We start from the raw sequence: 19,888 nt of genomic DNA on the forward strand, positions 1-19,888 counted from the left end.
TGTCCTTCTCCCCAGCGTGAGAAAACCACTTTAATCACTGTGAGACACATACAAAAATGTCTGAATGTCACACAGAATGAACGGCACCCCATAATTTAGGAAATTATACCAGAATTTAATCATACTACACCTATGTGGTATAATGAGACACAAGGTGGGAAAGGACTATCTCTGGATTCTGATTTTACTAAGTGACCAACCATCCAAGATGGACCCCTAATGAAGTACTAGGAAATGGGGACCCTGGATACCTCGATGTGTGTAGGATAACACCCGGAGACAGTCAGTGTAAATAATCAAATCCTTTTATCAATTTGATTCCAGATACAGATCATTAAATGTCAGTAAGGATCCCTCTCTATTACAGTGGCAGAGGTCAACAAAGCTCACAGCTGGTGATTCTGTAGTGTAGTGGTTATCACATTCGCCTAACACGCGAAAGGTCCCCGGTTCGAAACCGGGCAGAAACAAGCGTTAGATCTCTTTTTATATAGGACATGTGAGATGTAAAATTGATATAACATCTTGTAAATAGTTGTATCAACAGGAACTTTTAATGTCATTGCAACATCATCTACCTATTCACCTTCTTATATGATTTAACAATCATTTCCATACGCCTCCTGTATATCTTAGCAATAGCTCCTGTAGGGCACCTAACCTCTCTATGTCTTTCAGGAACAAGTCACAGGGATGATGTCAATGAGGTTTCAGGGAGACATAGAAAGGGGATGCGACCATTGCATCCCAGCTTCTTTATTGAATGGTGTGCGGAAGCCATTTATCTGCCAGTAACCACTCATCATTGTTCTTGGTCATGACACAGAGATCTGTGACTTGCCGTAACTCCCTGCCTAAAATTGAACAAGACATTACCGTTACATCCTGTAGCGGGAAGGGGTTAATTTTATTAGTTAACCATAGAGCAGCAGCAAAACATAACTATGAATTACAAAACATCTTCTTATAAATTAGTTAATAGTGAAGATAAAATTGAAGAACATTGTTCAACGTTATCTGCATACAGTGAAGCGGCCTCGTTAGCACAGTAGGTAGCGCGTCAGTCTCATAATCAACACTTCCTCACCACTGTCTTTCTATGTTGTCAAACCAGCCATATTGCTATGAGACTACTTAGAGGTTGCACTGACAGCCAAAGGCTCCAATGAGTGGGCAAGAACTGATTCATATGGCTATTTCCCTCCTAGTCACTCAATGGGAGTGCTGTGTTCAAAATGTGTAAGTGTCTGTGCACTTCCGCGTATAGTGATGGGAGATAGCTAGTTGACTGTAGTTTCAACTATGGGTGATCAGGTTGAGATCAGATCTTCCTTAACACAAATACATCAATAGTAAATTTGATCTTGTAACTATACTAGGTCTACAACAGAATAATAAAAGATTAAAACTTAAATGAAATAAAAAACAAATGAAAAGATCAAAAAATTATGAAAACAAAATACGACAATATTCCCTGTCCTTCTCCCCAGCATGAGGAAACCACTTTAATCACTGTGAGACACATACAAAAATGTCTGAATGTCACACAGAATGAACGGCACCCCATAATTTAGGAAATTATACCAGAATTCAATCATACTACACCTATGTGGTATAATGAGACACAAGGTGGGAAAGGACTATCTCTGGATTCTGATTTTACTAAGTGACCAACCATCCAAGATGGACCCCTAATGAAGTACTAGGAAATGGGGACCCTGGATACCTCGATGTGTGTAGGATAACACCCTCAGACAGTCAGTGTAAATAATCAAATCCTTTTATCAATTTGAGTCCAGATACAGATCATTAAATGTCAGTAAGAATCCCTCTCTATTACAGTGGCAGAGGTCAACAAAGCTCACAGCTGGTGTTTCTGTAGTGTAGTGATTATCACATTCGCCTAACACGCGAAAGGTCCCCGGTTCAAAACCGGACAGAAACAAGAATTAGATCTCCTTTTATATAGGACATGTGAGATGTAGAATTGATATAACATCTTGTAAATAGTTGTATCAACGGGAACTTTTAATGTCATTGCAACACCATCTACCTATCCACCTTCATATATGATTTAACAATCATTTCCATACGCCTCCTGTATATCTTAGCAATAGCTCCTGTCGGGCACCTAACCTCTCTATGTCTTTCAGAAACAAGTCACAGGGATGATGTCAATGAGGTTTCAGGGAGACATAGAAAGGGGATGCGACCATTGCATCCCAGCTTCTTTATTGAATGGTGTGCGGAAGCCATTTATCTGCCAGGAACCACTCATCATTGTTCTTGGTCATGACACAGGCATCTGTGACTTGCCGTAACTCCCTGCCTAAAATTGAACAAGACATTACCGTTACATCCTGTAGCGGGAAGGGGTTAATTTTATTAGTTAACCATAGAGCAGCAGCAAAACATAACTATGAATTACAAAACATCTTCTTATAAATTAGTTAATAGTGAAGATAGAATTGAAGAACATTGTTCAACGTTATGTGCATACAGTGAAGCGGCCTCGTTAGCACAGTAGGTAGCACGTCAGTCTCATAATCAACACTTCCTCACCACTGTCTTTCTATGTTGTCAAACCAGCCATATTGCTATGAGACTACTTAGAGGTTGCACTGACAGCCAAAGGCTCCAATGAGTGGGCAAGAACTGATTCATATGGCTATTTCCCTCCTAGTCACTCAATGGGAGTGCTGTGTTCAAAATGTGTAAGTGTCTGTGCACTTCCGCATATAGTGATGGGAGATAGCTAGTTGACTGTAGTTTCAACTATGGGTGATCAGGTTGAGATCAGATCTTCCTTAACACAAATACATCAATAGTAAATTTGATCTTGTAACTATACTAGGTCTACAACAGAATAATAAAAGAGTAAAACTTAAATGAAATAAAAAACAAATGAAAAGATCAAAAAATTATGAAAACGAAATACAACAATATTCCCTGTTCTTCTCCCCAGCATGAGGAAACCACTTTAATCACTGTGAGACACATACAAAAATGTCTGAATGTCACACAGAATGAACGGCACCCCATAATTTAGGAAATTATACCAGAATTCAATCATACTACACCTATGTGGTATAATGAGACACAAGGTGGGAAAGGACTATCTCTGGATTCTGATTTTACTAAGTGACCAACCATCCAAGATGGACCCCTAATGAAGTACTAGGAAATGGGGACCCTGGATACCTCGATGTGTGTAGGATAACACCCTCAGACAGTCAGTGTAAATAATCAAATCCTTTTATCAATTTGAGTCCAGATTAGAGATGGGCGGGTCCGGTTCTCCGAGAACCGAACCCACCCGAACTTTGGGTATCCGAGTACCGAGCTGAGCAGCTCGGTACTCTCCCGCCAATTCCGAATCCAAATCGAGGCCGAACGTCATTGTGACGTCGTCGGATCTCGGGACTCGGTTCTCGCGATACTTCAACTTTATAAATACACGCCTCCACAGCAATCCATCGCCATTTGACAGAGGGAGAGAGCAGGGTGTAGTCATAGGCTAATTAGAGCAGGGACAGAGAAAGAATACAATATTGTTCTTGCAATTGCTCTAACCAAAATCGCTAGTGCAGAGAGGAGGATAGAGGTTTATTATTTTTTCTTCATATTTGGCACTCCCCAGCGCTTTTGGGTTGTCCCCCATAATTGTGCATTAATATTTCTGGCTGTCAAAAGTCATATCTGTCAGCAGTATCTACTCAATAAATGTTAGCACTCCTCAGTGTTTTTGGGGTGTCCTCTCTAATTGTGCATTAATATTTCTGGCTGTCAAAAGTCATATCTGTCAGCAGTATCTACTCAATAATTTTAAGCACTCCTCAGTGTTTTTGGGGTGTCCTCTCTAATTGTGCATTAATATTTCTGGCTGTCAAAAGTCATATCTGTCAGCAGTATCTACTCAATAATTTTAAGCACTCCTCAGTGTTTTTGGGGTGTCCTCTCTAATTGTGCATTAATATTTCTGGCTGTCAAAAGTCATATCTGTCAGCAGTATCTACTCAATAAATTTTAGCACTCCTCTGTGTTTTTGGGGTGTCCTCCCTAATTGTGCATTAATATTTCTGGCTGTCAAAAGTCATATCTGTCAGCAGTATCTACTCAATAAATGTTAGCACTCCTCAGTGTTTTTGGGGTGTCCTCTCTAATTGTGCATTAATATTTCTGGCTGTCAAAAGTCATATCTGTCAGCAGTATCTACTCAATAAATGTTAGCACTCCTCAGTGTTTTTGGGGTGTCCTCTCTAATTGTGCATTAATATTTCTGGCTGTCAAAAGTCATATCTGTCAGCAGTATCTACTCAATAATTTTTAGCACTCCTCAGTGTTTTTGGGGTGTCCTCCCTAATTGTGCATTAATATTTCTGGCTGTCAAAAGTCATATCTGTCAGCAGTATCTACTCAATAATTTTTAGCACTCCTCAGTGGTTTGCGCTCAGAATGGATTCAAAGCAGTCCACATATGATCTAAATGAGCAACCAGGTTCTGTCACCAGTCCTGATGTTAGTGTTCCCAGTACGTCATCTGGCCAAGGCGATGTCAAACAACAGAGTGTTTTCAAATTAGTGCAAAAAACAAAAACCAAAAAAAAATTTACTGTATTGAAGCGAAAAAGAAGTGTAACTGAGCAAAAGTTAAGTGACGATAAAAAAAAAATTGCAAGCATGCCATTCTACACACGCAGTGGCAAAGAGAGAATGAGGCCTTCACCTTTGGCTATTAGTGGCAGATCCCAAAAAGTTACCCAGGCTACAATTGGTGCACAACTACTGTTACGCGTCAAAGCTGAGCTGCAAGATACCAGTGAGGCATTACAGGAGAATATTTGCTCTGATTCACAAATGACAACAATCCCTGTGGAGAGTCCATCCAACAGTGGGATGTCTAATCGTGAGCATTCTGCTGATGTGTGCCTTAATAGCCCGAGTGTAGCCGGTGATACCCAAATTGAGGATGCCACTTTGGAATTAGAAGAGGATGAGGGGGAGATTTGTGTAGGCGACGAGGGCGCTAATGAGGATGTTGATGAGGATGAGGTTGTTTGTGTAAGTCCTGCACCAGTGGCAGCAGTTCTGGCACGTGACAAGAAAAAGGCCATTGTCATGCCTGGGCATAAAACAAAAAAATCCACTTCTTATGTGTGGAATTATTTCTACCCAAATCCAGACAACAATTGTATAGCCATTTGTAGTGTATGTGAAGCCACAGTCAGTCGAGGGAGGGACCTTAACCATCTTGGAACCTCGTCTATGTTACGCCATTTAACGAGAGTTCATGGCAAAGTGTTGGGAAAAGCTGAAAGTTCTTCCCAAAAGAATACAAGCACTCCCTCATCAGCTAAGACCCTCCGCTCACCGACATACCGACGGCTACAAAATACACCCACCACACCATCCTCATCAATATCCTCAGTAGCGCTCGGAGTTAGCCCGGCATCCCACTTAAGGCTGGATGACTCCGGCACTATTATTGATTCCTCTGAAGAAAGCGTTAGTCCTGCTGCTGCTGTTGCTGCTGCTGGGGGTGAATCGTCATCCCAGAGGCAGGTGAATAAAATGAGCAGTCCTACATTTCAGCAATTAACTGTGAAACAATCATTTGCGAGGGGAAGCAAATATGACAGCAGTCACCCAGTCGCCAAGCGAATCACAGACGCCATGGCTGCAATGTTAGTGTTAGATCTGCGTCCAATCTCCACAATAAACGCAGCTGGTTTTTCACAGTTAATTGAGGTTTTGTGTCCGCGTTACAGAATTCCATCGCGACACCATTTCTCCCGTAAAGCTATTCCACAACTATACCAAAAAGTGTGTAAAAATGTAGAGATTGCGCTGAAAAATGCCATTCTGCCCACTGTTCACTTAACCACAGATATGTGGACAAGTGGAAGTGGCCAAACCAAAGACTATATGACTGTGACAGCCCACTGGGTTGGTCATTCACCTTCACCAGCAGGAACAGCAGCAGCATGTACACCACTACGTAACATTTGTCACAGGCAGGCCACTCTTTGTATCACCGGCTTCACTAACAGGCATACGGCTGACAATTTGTTACGCAAACTGAGAGATGTGATTGATGCATGGCTTATACCACTCGGACTCTCCCCAGGGTATGTCATTTCAGATAACGCCAACAATATAGTGCGAGCATTACAGCTGGGTGATTTCCAACATATTCCCTGTTTTGCTCACACCATCAACTTGGTGGTGCAGAGCTTCCTACGAAATAACCGTGAGGTGCAGGAGATGCTTTCGGTGGCCCGTAAAATTTCAGGCCATTTCAGGCATTCAGCCACAGCATGTAGGAGATTACAGCAGCTCCAAGAGCAGTTTAACTTGCCCTGCCACCAACTTAAGCAAGAGGTGGTAACTCGGTGGAATTCCACCCTGTACATGCTTCAGAGGATGGAGGAACAGCGCAAAGCCATCCAAGCATATTGCACAAGTCATGACATTGGGAAAGGAGGGGGGATGTATTTCACTCTTGCACAGTGGGGAATCCTTTCAGTGCTGTGCAAGGTGCTGAAACCATTTGAAGTTGTGACATGTGAGGTCAGTGCAGACTCTGCTAGTTTGAGCCAAGTCATTCCTTTAATTAGACTATTGGAAAAGCAGCTTGAGAAAATGAAGGAGGAGCTGAAAGCAAGCAATTCAGCAAAGTATGTTGGCCTTGTCGATCAAGTACTTAATTCGCTTCACAATGATCCTCGAGTTATTAAGATCTTGAACTCGGATCAGTACGTTTTGGCCACTGTGCTTGATCCAAGGTTTAAAACCTACATTGAGTCTTTACTTGTAAATGAGCGAGATGTGAACTTTTGCAAGGAGCTATTGCTCAGCAAGTTGGCCGCTGAACTGGGCCTCGGCTTGACGACGTGTCCTCCTTCACTTTCTCAAGCTGTTGCTCGTAAAAAATTAAATTTCCAAAAAAGAAGCAGGGAAGACACAGGGGGCAGACGAGAACAATTTAACATCTGGGCTGGTTTGAAGGATTTTTCAAAAAAAAGTGTCACTTTGCCCATAAGTCCATCCAATATGAGTATAAACATGCAAAGGATGGTGGAGGATTACTTTCAAGAGGTAGTTGATATGGAAATGTCAGACAGTCCCTTTCCTTACTGGGAAGAAAAGCAAGCCATTTGGAAACCCATGTACAAACTTGCTTTGCAATACCTAAGCTGCCCACCGTCCAGTGTGTACTCTGAACGAGTGTTCAGCACAGCAGGGAACTTAGTCAGTGATCGCCGTAGAAGGTTACTTCCCAAAAATGTGGAGAAAATGATGTTTATAAAAATGAACTACATCTTCCACGAGGAAGGCCTTCACCATCCAAGACATCCAAGCACTGACTGTTCTCTAATGGCGGATTCAAGCGGCGATGAATTGATAGTCTGTGATGATGACGTACACACTGATGAGGGTGAGGATGAAGCTGAAGATGATGCCGATAACATCTTTTTAAAACTTTCTATGTAAGTGTAGGGTGCAATCTACCCCCAAAGAGGAAAGGGACTTGTGGCATTTCCATATCACATACCATCTTGAAAGGCTGCTGTTAGGGCAATTTATCCTTAAGGGTAGGGTGTCATAGACAGAGTGACCCTAAACTGGCTTTGTCCATTTTTCATAATATTGTACAGTCTATAATGGCTGAATTTTTTAGTATTTTATACAAGTGGAGGGGGGCCTAGAGAGACAGAAACCAAACTGGCTTTCTCCATGTCAATTAATATTGTACAGTCTATAATGGCTGAATTTTTTGGTATTTTATACAAGTGGAGGGGGGCCTAGAGAGACAGAGTGACCCCAAACTGTCTTTCTCCATGTCAATTAATATTGTACAGTCTATAATGGCTGAATTTTTTAGTATTTTATACAAGTGGAGGGGGGCCTAGAGAGACAGAAACCAAACTGGCTTTCTCCATGTCAATTAATATTGTACAGTCTATAATGGCTGAATTTTTTGGTATTTTATACAAGTGGAGGGGGGCCTAGAGAGACAGAGTGACCCCAAACTGTCTTTCTCCATGTCAATTAATATTGTACAGTCTATAATGGCTGAATTTTTTAGTATTTTATACAAGTGGAGGGGGGGCTAGAGAGACAGAAACCAAACTGGCTTTCTCCATGTCAATTAATATTGTACAGTCTATAATGGCTGAATTTTTTGGTATTTTATACAAGTGGAGGGGGGCCTAGAGAGACAGAGTGACCCCAAACTGTCTTTCTCCATGTCAATTAATATTGTACAGTCTATAATGGCTGAATTTTTTAGTATTTTATACAAGTGGAGGGGGGCCTAGAGAGACAGAAACCAAACTGGCTTTCTCCATGTCAATTAATATTGTACAGTCTATAATGGCTGAATTTTTTGCTATTTTATACAAGTGGAGGGGGGCCTTGAGAGACAGAAAGCAAACTGGCTTTTTCCATTTCTTTACATATTTAACTATAAGTGTAGGGTGTAATATACATTCAAAGACGATGGCTGCATTGCCAATATGCATAGATGGAGAGGAAGACAATCTGTTTTGTGTGTAGAATAGGCCTACCAACGAAGAATTAAACTGTTTTTTTGGATGATTTATTACCTCAACAATTAGATTACTTGTCTCTAAAACAGTTGGAGCACTAAATTGGGTTAATTTAGGCCCAAAAACATGGATTTTCCCAAAAAATAGCAAAACAAAACCAAACAAAACCAAAACCAAAACCAAAACACGCAATGGCGGTTTTGCAAAACCAAAACCAAAACCAAAACACGACGGTAATCCAGATCCAAAACCGAATCCAAAACCAAAACACGGGGGTCAGTGACCATCTCTAGTCCAGATACAGATCAATAAATGTCAGTAAGGATCCCTCTCTATTACAGTGGCAGAGGTCACCAAAGCTCACAGCTGGTGTTTCTGTAGTGTAGTGGTTATCACATTCGCCTAACACGCGAAAGGTCCCCGTTTCGAAACCGGGCAGAAACAAGCGTTGGATCTCCTTTTATATAGGACATGTGAGATGTAAAATTGATATAACATCTTGTAAATAGTTGTATCAACAGGAACTTTTAATGTCATTGCAACATCATCTACCTATCCACCTTCATATATGATTTAACAATCATTTCCATACGCCTCCTGTATATCTTAGCAATAGCTCCTTTAGGGCACCTAACCTCTCTATGTCTTTCAGGAACAAGTCACAGGGATGATGTCAATGAGGTTTCAGGGAGACATAGAAAGGGGATGCGACCATTGCATCCCAGCTTCTTTATTGAATGGTGTGCGGAAGCCATTTATCTGCCAGGAACCACTCATCATTGTTCTTGGTCATGACACAGGGATCTGTGACTTGCCGTAACTCCCTGCCTAAAATTGAACAAGACATTACCGTTACATCCTGTAGCAGGAAGGGGTTAATTTTATTAGTTAACCATAGAGCAGCAGCAAAACATAAATATGAATTACAAAACATCTTCTTATAAATTAGTTAATAGTGAAGATAGAATTGAAGAACATTGTTCAACGTTATGTGCATACAGTGAAGCGGCCTCGTTAGCACAGTAGGTAGCGCGTCAGTCTCATAATCAACACTTCCTCACCACTGTCTTTCTATGTTGTCAAACCAGCCATATTGCTAAGAGACGACGTAGAGGTTGCACTGACAGCCAAAGGCTCCAATGAGTGGGCAAGAACTGATTCATATGGCTATTTCCCTCCTAGTCACTCAATGGGAGTGCTGTGTTCAAAATGTGTAAGTGTCTGTGCACTTCCGCGTATAGTGATGGGAGATAGCTAGTTGACTGTAGTTTCAACTATGGGTGATCAGGTTAAAATCAGATCTTCCTTAACACAAATACATCAATAGTAAATTTGATCTTGTAACTATACTAGGTCTACAACAGAATAATAAAAGAGTAAAACTTAAATGAAATAAAAAACAAATGAAAAGATCAAAAAATTATGAAAACGAAATACAACAATATTCCCTGTCCTTCTCCCCAGCATGAGGAAACCACTTTAATCACTGTGAGACACATACAAAAATGTCTGAATGTCACACAGAATGAACGGCACCCCATAATTTAGGAAACAATACCAGAATTCAATCATACTACACCTATGTGGTATAATGAGACACAAGGTGGGAAAGGACTATCTCTGGATTCTGATTTTACTAAGTGACCAACCATCCAAGATGGACCCCTAATGAAGTACTAGGAAATGGGGACCCTGGATACCTCGATGTGTGTAGGATAACACCCTCAGACAGTCAGTGTAAATAATCAAATCCTTTTATCAATTTGAGTCCAGATACAGATCATTAAATGTCAGTAAGGATCCCTCTCTATTACAGTGGCAGAGGTCACCAAAGCTCACAGCTGGTGTTTCTGTAGTGTAGTGGTTATCACATTCGCCTAACACGCGAAAGGTCCCCGTTTCGAAACCGGGCAGAAACAAGCGTTGGATCTCCTTTTATATAGGACATGTGAGATGTAAAATTGATATAACATCTTGTAAATAGTTGTATCAACAGGAACTTTTAATGTCATTGCAACATCATCTACCTATCCACCTTCATATATGATTTAACAATCATTTCCATACGCCTCCTGTATATCTTAGCAATAGCTCCTTTAGGGCACCTAACCTCTCTATGTCTTTCAGGAACAAGTCACAGGGATTGTGTCAATGAGGTTTCAGGGAGACATAGAAAGGGGGTGCGACCATTGCATCCCAGCTTCTTTATTGAATGGTGTGCGGAAGCCACTTATCTGCCAGGAACCACTCATCATTGTTCTTGGTCATGACACAGGGATCTGTGACTTGCCGTAACTCCCTGCCTAAAATTGAACAAGACATTACCGTTACATCCTGTAGCGGGAAGGGGTTAATTTTATTAGTTAACCATAGAGCAGCAGCAAAACATAACTATGAATTACAAAACACCTTCTTATAAATTAGTTAATAGTGAAGATAGAATTGAAGAACATTGTTCAACGTTATGTGCATACAGTGAAGCGGCCTCGTTAGCACAGTAGGTAGCGCGTCAGTCTCATAATCAACACTTCCTCACCACTGTCTTTCTATGTTGTCAAACCAGCCATATTGCTATGAGACGACGTAGAGGTTGCACTGACAGCCAAAGGCTCCAATGAGTGGGCAATAACTTATTCATATGGCTATTTCCCTCCTAGTCACTCAATGGGAGTGCTGTGTTCAAAATGTGTAAGTGTCTGTGCACTTCCGCATATAGTGATGGGAGATAGCTAGTTGACTGTAGTGTCAACTATGGGTGTTCAGGTTGAGATCAGATCTTCCTTAACACCAATACATCAATAGTAAATTTGATCTTGTAACTATACTAGGTCTACAACGGAATAATAAAAGAGTAAAACTTAAATGAAACAAAAAACAAATGAAAAGATCAAAAAATTATGAAAACAAAATACAATAATATTCCCTGTCCTTCTCCCCAGCGTGAGGAAACCACTTTAATCACTGTGAGACACATACAAAAATGTCTGAATGTCACACAGAATGAACGGCACCCCATAATTTAGGAAATTTTACCAGAATTTAATCATACTACACCTATGTGGTATAATGAGACATAAGGTGGGAAAGGACTATCTCTGGATTCTGATTTTACTAAGTGACCATCCATCCAAGATGGATCCCTAATGAAGTACTAGGAAATGGGGACCCTGGATACCTCGATGTGTGTAGGATAACACCCTCAGACAGTCAGTGTAAATAATCAAATCCTTTTATCAATTTGAGTCCAGATACAGATCATTAAATGTCAGTAAGAATCCCTCTCTATTACAGTGGCAGAGGTCAACAAAGCTCACAGCTGGTGTTTCTGTAGTGTAGTGGTTATCACATTCCCCTAACATGCGAAAGGTCCCCGGTTCAAAACCAGACAGAAACAAGAATTAGATCTCCTTTTATATAGGACATGTGAGATGTAGAATTGATATAACATCTTGTAAATAGTTGTATCAACGGGAACTTTTAATGTCATTGCAACACCATCTACCTATTCACCTTCATATATGATTTAACAATCATTTCCATACGCCTCCTGTATATCTTAGCAATAGCTCCTGTCGGGCACCTAACCTCTCTATGTCTTTCAGAAACAAGTCACAGGGATGATGTCAATGAGGTTTCAGGGAGACATAGAAAGGGGATGCGACCATTGCATCCCAGCTTCTTTATTGAATGGTGTGCGGAAGCCATTTATCTGCCAGGAACCACTCATCATTGTTCTTGGTCATGACACAGGGATCTGTGACTTGCCGTAACTCCATGCCTAAAATTGAACAAGACATTACCGTTACATCCTGTAGCGGGAAGGGGTTAATTTTATTAGTTAACCATAGAGCAGCAGCAAAACATAACTATGAATTAGAAAACATCTTCTTATAAATAAGTTAATAGTAAAGATAGAATTGAAGAACATTGTTCAACGTTATGTGCTTACAGTAAAGCGGCCTCGTTAGCACAGTAGGTAGCGCGTCAGTCTCATAATCAACACTTCCTCACCACTGTCTTTCTATGTTGTCAAACCAGCCATATTGCTATGAGACGACGTAGAGGTTGCACTGACAGCCAAAGGCTCCAATGAGTGGGCAAGAACTGATTCATATGGCTATTTCCCTCCTAGTCACTCAATGAGAGTGCTGTGTTCAAAATGTGTAAGGGTCTGTGCACTTCCGCATATAGTGATGGGAGATAGCTAGTTGACTGTAGTGTCAACTATGGGTGTTCAGGTTGAGATCAGATCTTCCTTAACACCAATACATCAATAGTACATTTGATCTTGTAACTATACTAGGTCTACAACAGAATAATAGAAGAGTAAAATTTAAATGAAACAAAAAACAAATGAAAAGATCAAAAAATTATGAAAACGAAATACGACAATATTCCCTGTCCTTCTCCCCAGCGTGAGGAAACCACTTTAATCACTGTGAGACACATACAAAAATGTCTGAATGTCACACAGAATGAACGGCACCCCATAATTTAGGAAATTATACCAGAATTCAATCATACTACACCTATGTGGTATAATGAGACATAAGGTGGGAAAGGACTATCTCTGGATTCTGATTTTACTAAGTGACCAACCATCCAAGATGGACCCCTAATGAAGTACTAGGAAATGGGGACCCTGGATACCTCGATGTGTGTAGGATAACACCCTCAGACAGTCAGTGTAAATAATCAAATCCTTTTATCAATTTGAGTCCAGATACAGATCATTAAATGTCAGTAAGGATCCCTCTCTATTACAGTGGCAGAGGCAGGGGCGGACTGGCCATCTGGCACTTCTGGCAAATGCCAGAAGGGCCGATGGCCAGAAGGGCCGGTCCGCATGTCCGCCGAGCAGCAGCACCCTGCGCGCTGCTCGGCGGACGGAGAGTCAATGACTGGCGACTATGTGAGTAATCACATGGGACGGCACCACGCCACAGGCGCCGTCCCATGTGATTACTGCATAGTCGGCAGTCATTGATTCTCCGTTGGCTGACCAGCGCGCAGGGTGCTGCTGCTGCTGGATGTAAAAAGGTAAGTGTCTGTGTGTGTAAGTAAGTAATAGTGTGGCAAACAGTGGGGCTGGCAAACTGGGGCAAAAAAACAAACAGTGGAGGAAAAACAGTGGGGCTAACAAACAAACAGTGGAGGAAAAACAGTGGGGCTAACAAACAAACAAACAGTGGGGCTAGCAAACAAACAGTGGGGCTAACAAACAAACAAACAGTGGGGCTAACAAACAAACAGTGGGGCTAACAAACAAACAAACAGTGGGGCTAACAAACAAACAGTGGGGCTAACAAACAAACAGTGGGGCTAACAAACAAACAAACAGTGGGGCTAACAAACAAACAGTGGGGCTAACAAACAAACAAACAGTGGGGCTAACAAACAAACAGTGGGGCTAACAAACAAACAAACAGTGGGGCTAACAAACAAACAGTGGGGCTAACAAACAAACAGTGGGGCTAACAAACAAACAAACAGTGGGGCTAACAAACAAACAAACAGTGGGGCTAACAAACAAACAGTGGGGTTAACAAACAAACAAACAGTGGGGCTAACAAACAAACAGTGGGGCTAACAAACAAACAAACAGTGGGGCTAACAAACAAACAAACAGTGGGGCTAACAAACAAACAGTGGGGCTAACAAACAAACAAACAGTGGGGCTAACAAACAAACAGTGGGGCTAACAAACAAACAGTGGGGCTAACAAACAAGCAGTGGAGGAAAAACAGTGGGGCTAACAAACAAACAGTGGGGCTAACAAACAAACAAACAGTGGGGCTAACAAACAAACAAACAGTGGGGCTAACAAACAAACAAACAGTGGGGCTAACAAACAAACAGTGGGGCTAACAAACAAACAGTGGGGCTAACAAACAGTGGTGCTAACAAATAAACAGTGGGGCTAACAAACAGTGGAGGAAAAACAGTGGGGCTAACAACCAGACAGTGGGGCTAACAACCAGACAGTGGGGCTAACAACCAGTGGGGCTAACAGTGTGGCTGTGGGGCTAATTTTGTGCATGTGTGGCCCCATGTTGCTATAGTGTACGTGCGTGTTTGGCCATGTTCATATAGTGTGCGCGAGCGCAGTATTTTAAATATAGCATGTGTGTGCGTGCGCGCAGTATTTTAATATAATATGTGAGAGAAGGGAGGATCTTAATATAGTGTGGGAGGTAGGCTATTTAATGGTGGAGTGTAGGTGGGGGCTAATTATTTAAGGTGAGGTGAAAGAACCTTTAATTTAATGCTGGGGTGGTTTAGGGCTATCAATTGAATATGGGGCTGATTTTGGGGAGAAGGGCTATTTATTGAATGTGAATATAAATTATTTATTGTCGGGATTGGTTGTGGAAAATGGCTATATTTATTACATTTTAATGCTATTTAATTTATTGCTGGGACTGTTTGGAGGGAGGGAAATATGTCTTGAGTAAATGGGTATACTGTTAATTTTATGTTGGGGCTGGTTGGAGGGAAATTGGTCTACTTAATTAATGTGAATATTATTATTGTGGGGACTGGAGGTAGGCCTAATTATAAAACGTGAGTGCTATTGTTTTAACATTGGGGCTGGTTGGAGTTTTCTAAATCTCATGTACCCATTTTTTTTTTCAAAATAGGGCATCCAATATTCCAGGTTCGAGACAAGAATGAACTGAGCTAAAGAAACCATCTGCTACAAGTGGTGAAAGTGACCAAGACAGGTAGGAGAGAGCAGGACAGTCTGCCAACTGTCCTGAATCTGGTAGGGCAGTCCTGAATTTGGATGACTGTCTCCCTTAGTCAGGATTTGGTCCGACTGCAAGGACAGTTGGGAGGTATGTCCCGCTTCACAACGTACTGCTTGTGAAGGCAACGCTGTGTGCTTCTAACAGTAGGGCCTGTGTATTTGTCTAAAATGTAATGTATTATTATAATGTATGTATCAATGCCCCATGTTGGCCACACCCACAACACAATGAGGTCACGCCGTGTTCAGCGCCACCGCTACGCGGCGGCACATATTTTCATTCCTGCTGGAACTGAGGTGGGCCTGTGTACCTTAAATGCCAGGGCTGATTTTTAGTCCCAGTCCGGCCCTGGGCAGAGGTCAACAAAACTCACAGCTGGTGTTTCTGTAGTGTAGTGGTTATCACATTCGCCTAACACGCGAAAGGTCCCCAGTTTGAAACCGGGCAGAAACAAGCGTTAGATCTCCTTTTATATAGGACATGTGAGATGTAAAATTGATAAAACATCTTGTAAATAGTTGTATCAACAGGAACTTTTAATGTCATTGCAACACCATCTACCTATCCACCTTCATATATGATTTAACAATCATTTCCATAGGCCTCCTGTATATCTTAGCAATAGTTCCTGTCAGGCACCTAACCTCTCTATGTCTTTCAGGAACAAGTCACAGGGATGATGTCAATGAGGATTCAGGGAGACATAGAAAGGGGATGCGACCATTGCATCCCAGCTTCTTTATTGAATGGTGTGCGGAAGCCATTTATCTGCCAGGAACCACTTATCATTGTTCTTGGTCATGACACAGGGATCTGTGACTTGCCATAACTCCCTGCCTAAAATTGAACAAGACATTACCGTTACATCCTGTAGCGGGAAGGGGTTAATTTTATTAGTTAACCATAGAGCAGCAGCAAAACATAACTATGAATTAGAAAACATCTTCTTATAAATTAGTTAATAGTGAAGATAGAATTGAAGAACATTGTTCAACGTTATGTGCATACAGTGAAGCGGCCTCGTTAGCACAGTAGGTAGCACGTCAGTCTCATAATCAACACTTCCTCACCACTGTCTTTCTATGTTGTCAAACCAGCCATATTGCTATGAGACTACTTAGAGGTTGCACTGACAGCCAAAGGCTCCAATGAGTGGGCAAGAACTGATTCATATGGCTATTTCCCTCCTAGTCACTCAATGGGAGTGCTGTGTTCAAAATGTGTAAGTGTCTGTGCACTTCCGCGTATAGTGATGGGAGATGGCTAGTTGACTGTAGTTTCAACTATGGGTGATCAGGTTGAGATCAGATCTTCCTAAACACCAATACATCAATAGTAAATTTGATCTTGTAACTATACTAGGTCTACAACGGAATAATAAAAGAGTAAAACTTAAATGAAACAAAAAACAAATGAAAAGATCAAAAAATTATGAAAACAAAATACAACAATATTCCCTGTCCTTCTCCCCAGCGTGAGGAAACCACTTTAATCACTGTGAGACACATACAAAAATGTCTGAATGTCACACAGAATGAACGGCACCCCATAATTTAGGAAATTTTACCAGAATTTAATCATACTACACCTATGTGCTATAATGAGACACAAGGTGGGAAAGGACTATCTCTGGATTCTGATTTTACTAAGTGACCAACCATCCAAGATGGACCCCTAATGAAGTACTAGGAAATGGTGACCCTTGATACCTCGATGTGTGTAGGATAACACCCTCAGACAGTCAGTGTAAATAATCAAATCCTTTTATCAATTTGAGTCCAGATACAGATCATTAAATGTCAGTAAGGATCCCTCTCTATTACAGTGGCAGAGGTCAACAAAGCTCACAGCTGGTGTTTCTGTAGTGTAGTGGTTATCACATTCGCCTAACACGCGAAAGGTCCCCAGTTCGAAACCGGGCAGAAACAAGCGTTAGATATCCTTTTATATAGGACATGTGAGATGTAAAATTGATATAACATCTTGTAAATAGTTGTATCAACAGGAACTTTTAATGTCATTGCAACACCATCTACCTATCCACCTTCATATATGATTTAACAATCATTTCCATAGGCCTCCTGTATATCTTAGCAATAGTTCCTGTCAGGCACCTAACCTCTCTATGTCTTTCAGGAACAAGTCACAGGGATGATGTCAATGAGGATTCAGGGAGACATAGAAAGGGGATGCGACCATTGCATCCCAGCTTCTTTATTGAATGATGTGCGGAAGCCATTTATCTGCCAGGAACCACTCATCATTGTTCTTGGTCATGACACAGGGATCTGTGACTTGCCGTAACTCCCTGCCTAAAATTGAACAAGACATTACCGTTACATCCTGTAGCGGGAAGGGGTTAATTTTATTAGTTAACCATAGAGCAGCAGCAAAACATAACTATGAATTACAAAACATCTTCTTATAAATTAGTTAATAGTGAAGATAGAATTGAAGAACATTGTTCAACGTTATGTGCATACAGTGAAGCGGCCTCGTTAGCACAGTAGGTAGCGCGTCAGTCTTATATTCAACACTTCCTCACCACTGTCTTTCTATGTTGTCAAACCAGCCATATTGCTATAAGACGAATTAGAGGTTGCACTGACAGCCAAAGGCTCCAATGAGTGGGCAAGAACTGATTCATATGGCTATTTCCCTCCTAGTCACTCAATGGGAGTGCTGTGTTCAAAATGTGTAAGTGTCTGTGCACTTCCGCATATAGTGATGGGAGATAGCTAGTTGACTGTAGTTTCAACTATGGTTGATCAGGTTGAGATCAGATCTTCCTTAACACCAATACATCAATAGTAAATTTGATCTTGTAACTATACTAGGTCTACAACAGAATAATAAAAGAGTAAAACTTAAATGAAACAAAAAACAAATGAAAAGATTAAAAAAATTATGAAAACGAAATACGACAATATTCCCTGTCCTTCTCCCCAGCGTGAGGAAACCACTTTAATCACTGTGAGACACATACAAAAATGTCTGAATGTCACACAAAATGAACGGCAAACCATAATTTAGGAAATTTTACCAGAATTCAATCATACTACACCTATGTGGTATAATGAGACACAAGGTGGGAAAGGACTATCTCTGGATTCTGATTTTACTAAGTGACCAACCATCCAAGATGGACCCCTAATGAAGTACTAGGAAATGGGGACCCTGGATACCTCAATGTGTGTAGGATAACACCCTCAGACAGTCAGTGTAAATAATCAAATCCTTTTATCAATTTGAGTCCAGATACAGATCATTAAATGTCAGTAAGGATCCCTCTCTATTACAATGGCAGAGGTCAACAAAGCTCACAGCTGGTGTTTCTGTAGTGTAGTGGTTATCACATTCGCCTAACACGTGAAAGGTCCCCGGTTCAAAACCGGACAGAAACAAGAATTAGATCTCCTTTTATATAGGACATGTGAGATGTAGAATTGATATAACATCTTGTAAATAGTTGTATCAACGGGAACTTTTAATGTCATTGCAACACCATCTACCTATCCACCTTCATATATGATTTAACAATCATTTCCATACGCCTCCTGTATATCTTAGCAATAGCTCCTGTCGGGCACCTAACCTCTCTATGTCTTTCAGGAACAAGTCACAGGGATGATGTCAATGAGGTTTCAGGGAGACATAGAAAGGGGATGCGACCATTGCATCCAAGCTTCTTTATTGAATGGTGTGCGGAAGCCATTTATCTGCCAGGAACCACTCATCATTGTTCTTGGTCATGACACAGGCATCTGTGACTTGCCGTAACTCCCTGCCTAAAATTGAACAAGACATTACCGTTATATCCTGTAGCGGGAAGGGGTTAATTTTATTAGTTAACCATAGAGCAGCAGCAAAACATAACTATGAATAACAAAACATCTTCTTATAAATTAGTTAATAGTGAAGATAGAATTGAAGAACATTGTTCAACGTTATGTGCATACAGTGAAGCGGCCTCGTTAGCACAGTAGGTAGCGCGTCAGTCTCATAATCAACACTTCCTCACCACTGTCTTTCTATGTTGTCAAACCAGCCATATTGCTATGAGACAACGTAGAGGTTGCACTGACAACCAAAGGCTCCAATGAGTGGGCAAGAACTGATTCATATGGCTATTTCCCTCCTAGTCACTCAATGGGAGTGGTGTGTTCAAAATGTGTAAGTGTCTGTGCACTTCCGCATATAGTGATGGGAGATAGCTAGTTGACTGTAGTGTCAACTATGGGTGTTCAGGTTGAGATCAGATCTTCCTTAACACCAATACATCAATAGTACATTTGATCTTGTAACTATACTAGGTCTACAACAGAATAATAGAAGAGTAAAATTTAAATGAAACAAAAAACAAATGAAAAGATCAAAAAATTATGAAAACGAAATACGACAATATTCCCTGTCCTTCTCCCCAGCGTGAGGAAACCACTTTAATCACTGTGAGACACATACAAAAATGTCTGAATGTCACACAGAATGAACGGCACCCCATAATTTAGGAAATTATACCAGAATTCAATCATACTACACCTATGTGGTATAATGAGACATAAGGTGGGAAAGGACTATCTCTGG

The 19,888-nt window shown here is 41.1% G+C and overlaps 6 non-coding genes across 6 annotated transcripts; all 6 read left to right on the plus strand.

Moving 5' to 3' along the window:
- The first annotated feature begins 397 nt into the window (after positions 1–397).
- Positions 398–470, plus strand: TRNAV-AAC (transfer RNA valine (anticodon AAC)). Its single transcript has one exon. It is a non-coding gene; the product is annotated as a tRNA-Val (tRNA).
- An 8,453-nt stretch (positions 471–8,923) lies between these two features.
- On the plus strand, positions 8,924–8,996 carry TRNAV-AAC (transfer RNA valine (anticodon AAC)). The gene has a single exon. It is a non-coding gene; the product is annotated as a tRNA-Val (tRNA).
- Positions 8,997–10,398: 1,402 nt separating this feature from the next.
- On the plus strand, positions 10,399–10,471 carry TRNAV-AAC (transfer RNA valine (anticodon AAC)). The gene has a single exon. It is a non-coding gene; the product is annotated as a tRNA-Val (tRNA).
- Positions 10,472–15,684: 5,213 nt separating this feature from the next.
- Positions 15,685–15,757, plus strand: TRNAV-AAC (transfer RNA valine (anticodon AAC)). Its single transcript has one exon. It is a non-coding gene; the product is annotated as a tRNA-Val (tRNA).
- A 1,402-nt stretch (positions 15,758–17,159) lies between these two features.
- TRNAV-AAC (transfer RNA valine (anticodon AAC)) lies at positions 17,160–17,232 on the plus strand. The gene has a single exon. It is a non-coding gene; the product is annotated as a tRNA-Val (tRNA).
- A 1,403-nt stretch (positions 17,233–18,635) lies between these two features.
- TRNAV-AAC (transfer RNA valine (anticodon AAC)) lies at positions 18,636–18,708 on the plus strand. Its single transcript has one exon. It is a non-coding gene; the product is annotated as a tRNA-Val (tRNA).
- The last annotated feature ends 1,180 nt before the right edge of the window (positions 18,709–19,888 follow it).

This window comes from Mixophyes fleayi (genome assembly GCF_038048845.1).
Source record: "Mixophyes fleayi isolate aMixFle1 chromosome 4 unlocalized genomic scaffold, aMixFle1.hap1 SUPER_4_unloc_5, whole genome shotgun sequence".
Lineage (NCBI taxonomy): Eukaryota > Metazoa > Chordata > Amphibia > Anura > Limnodynastidae > Mixophyes > Mixophyes fleayi.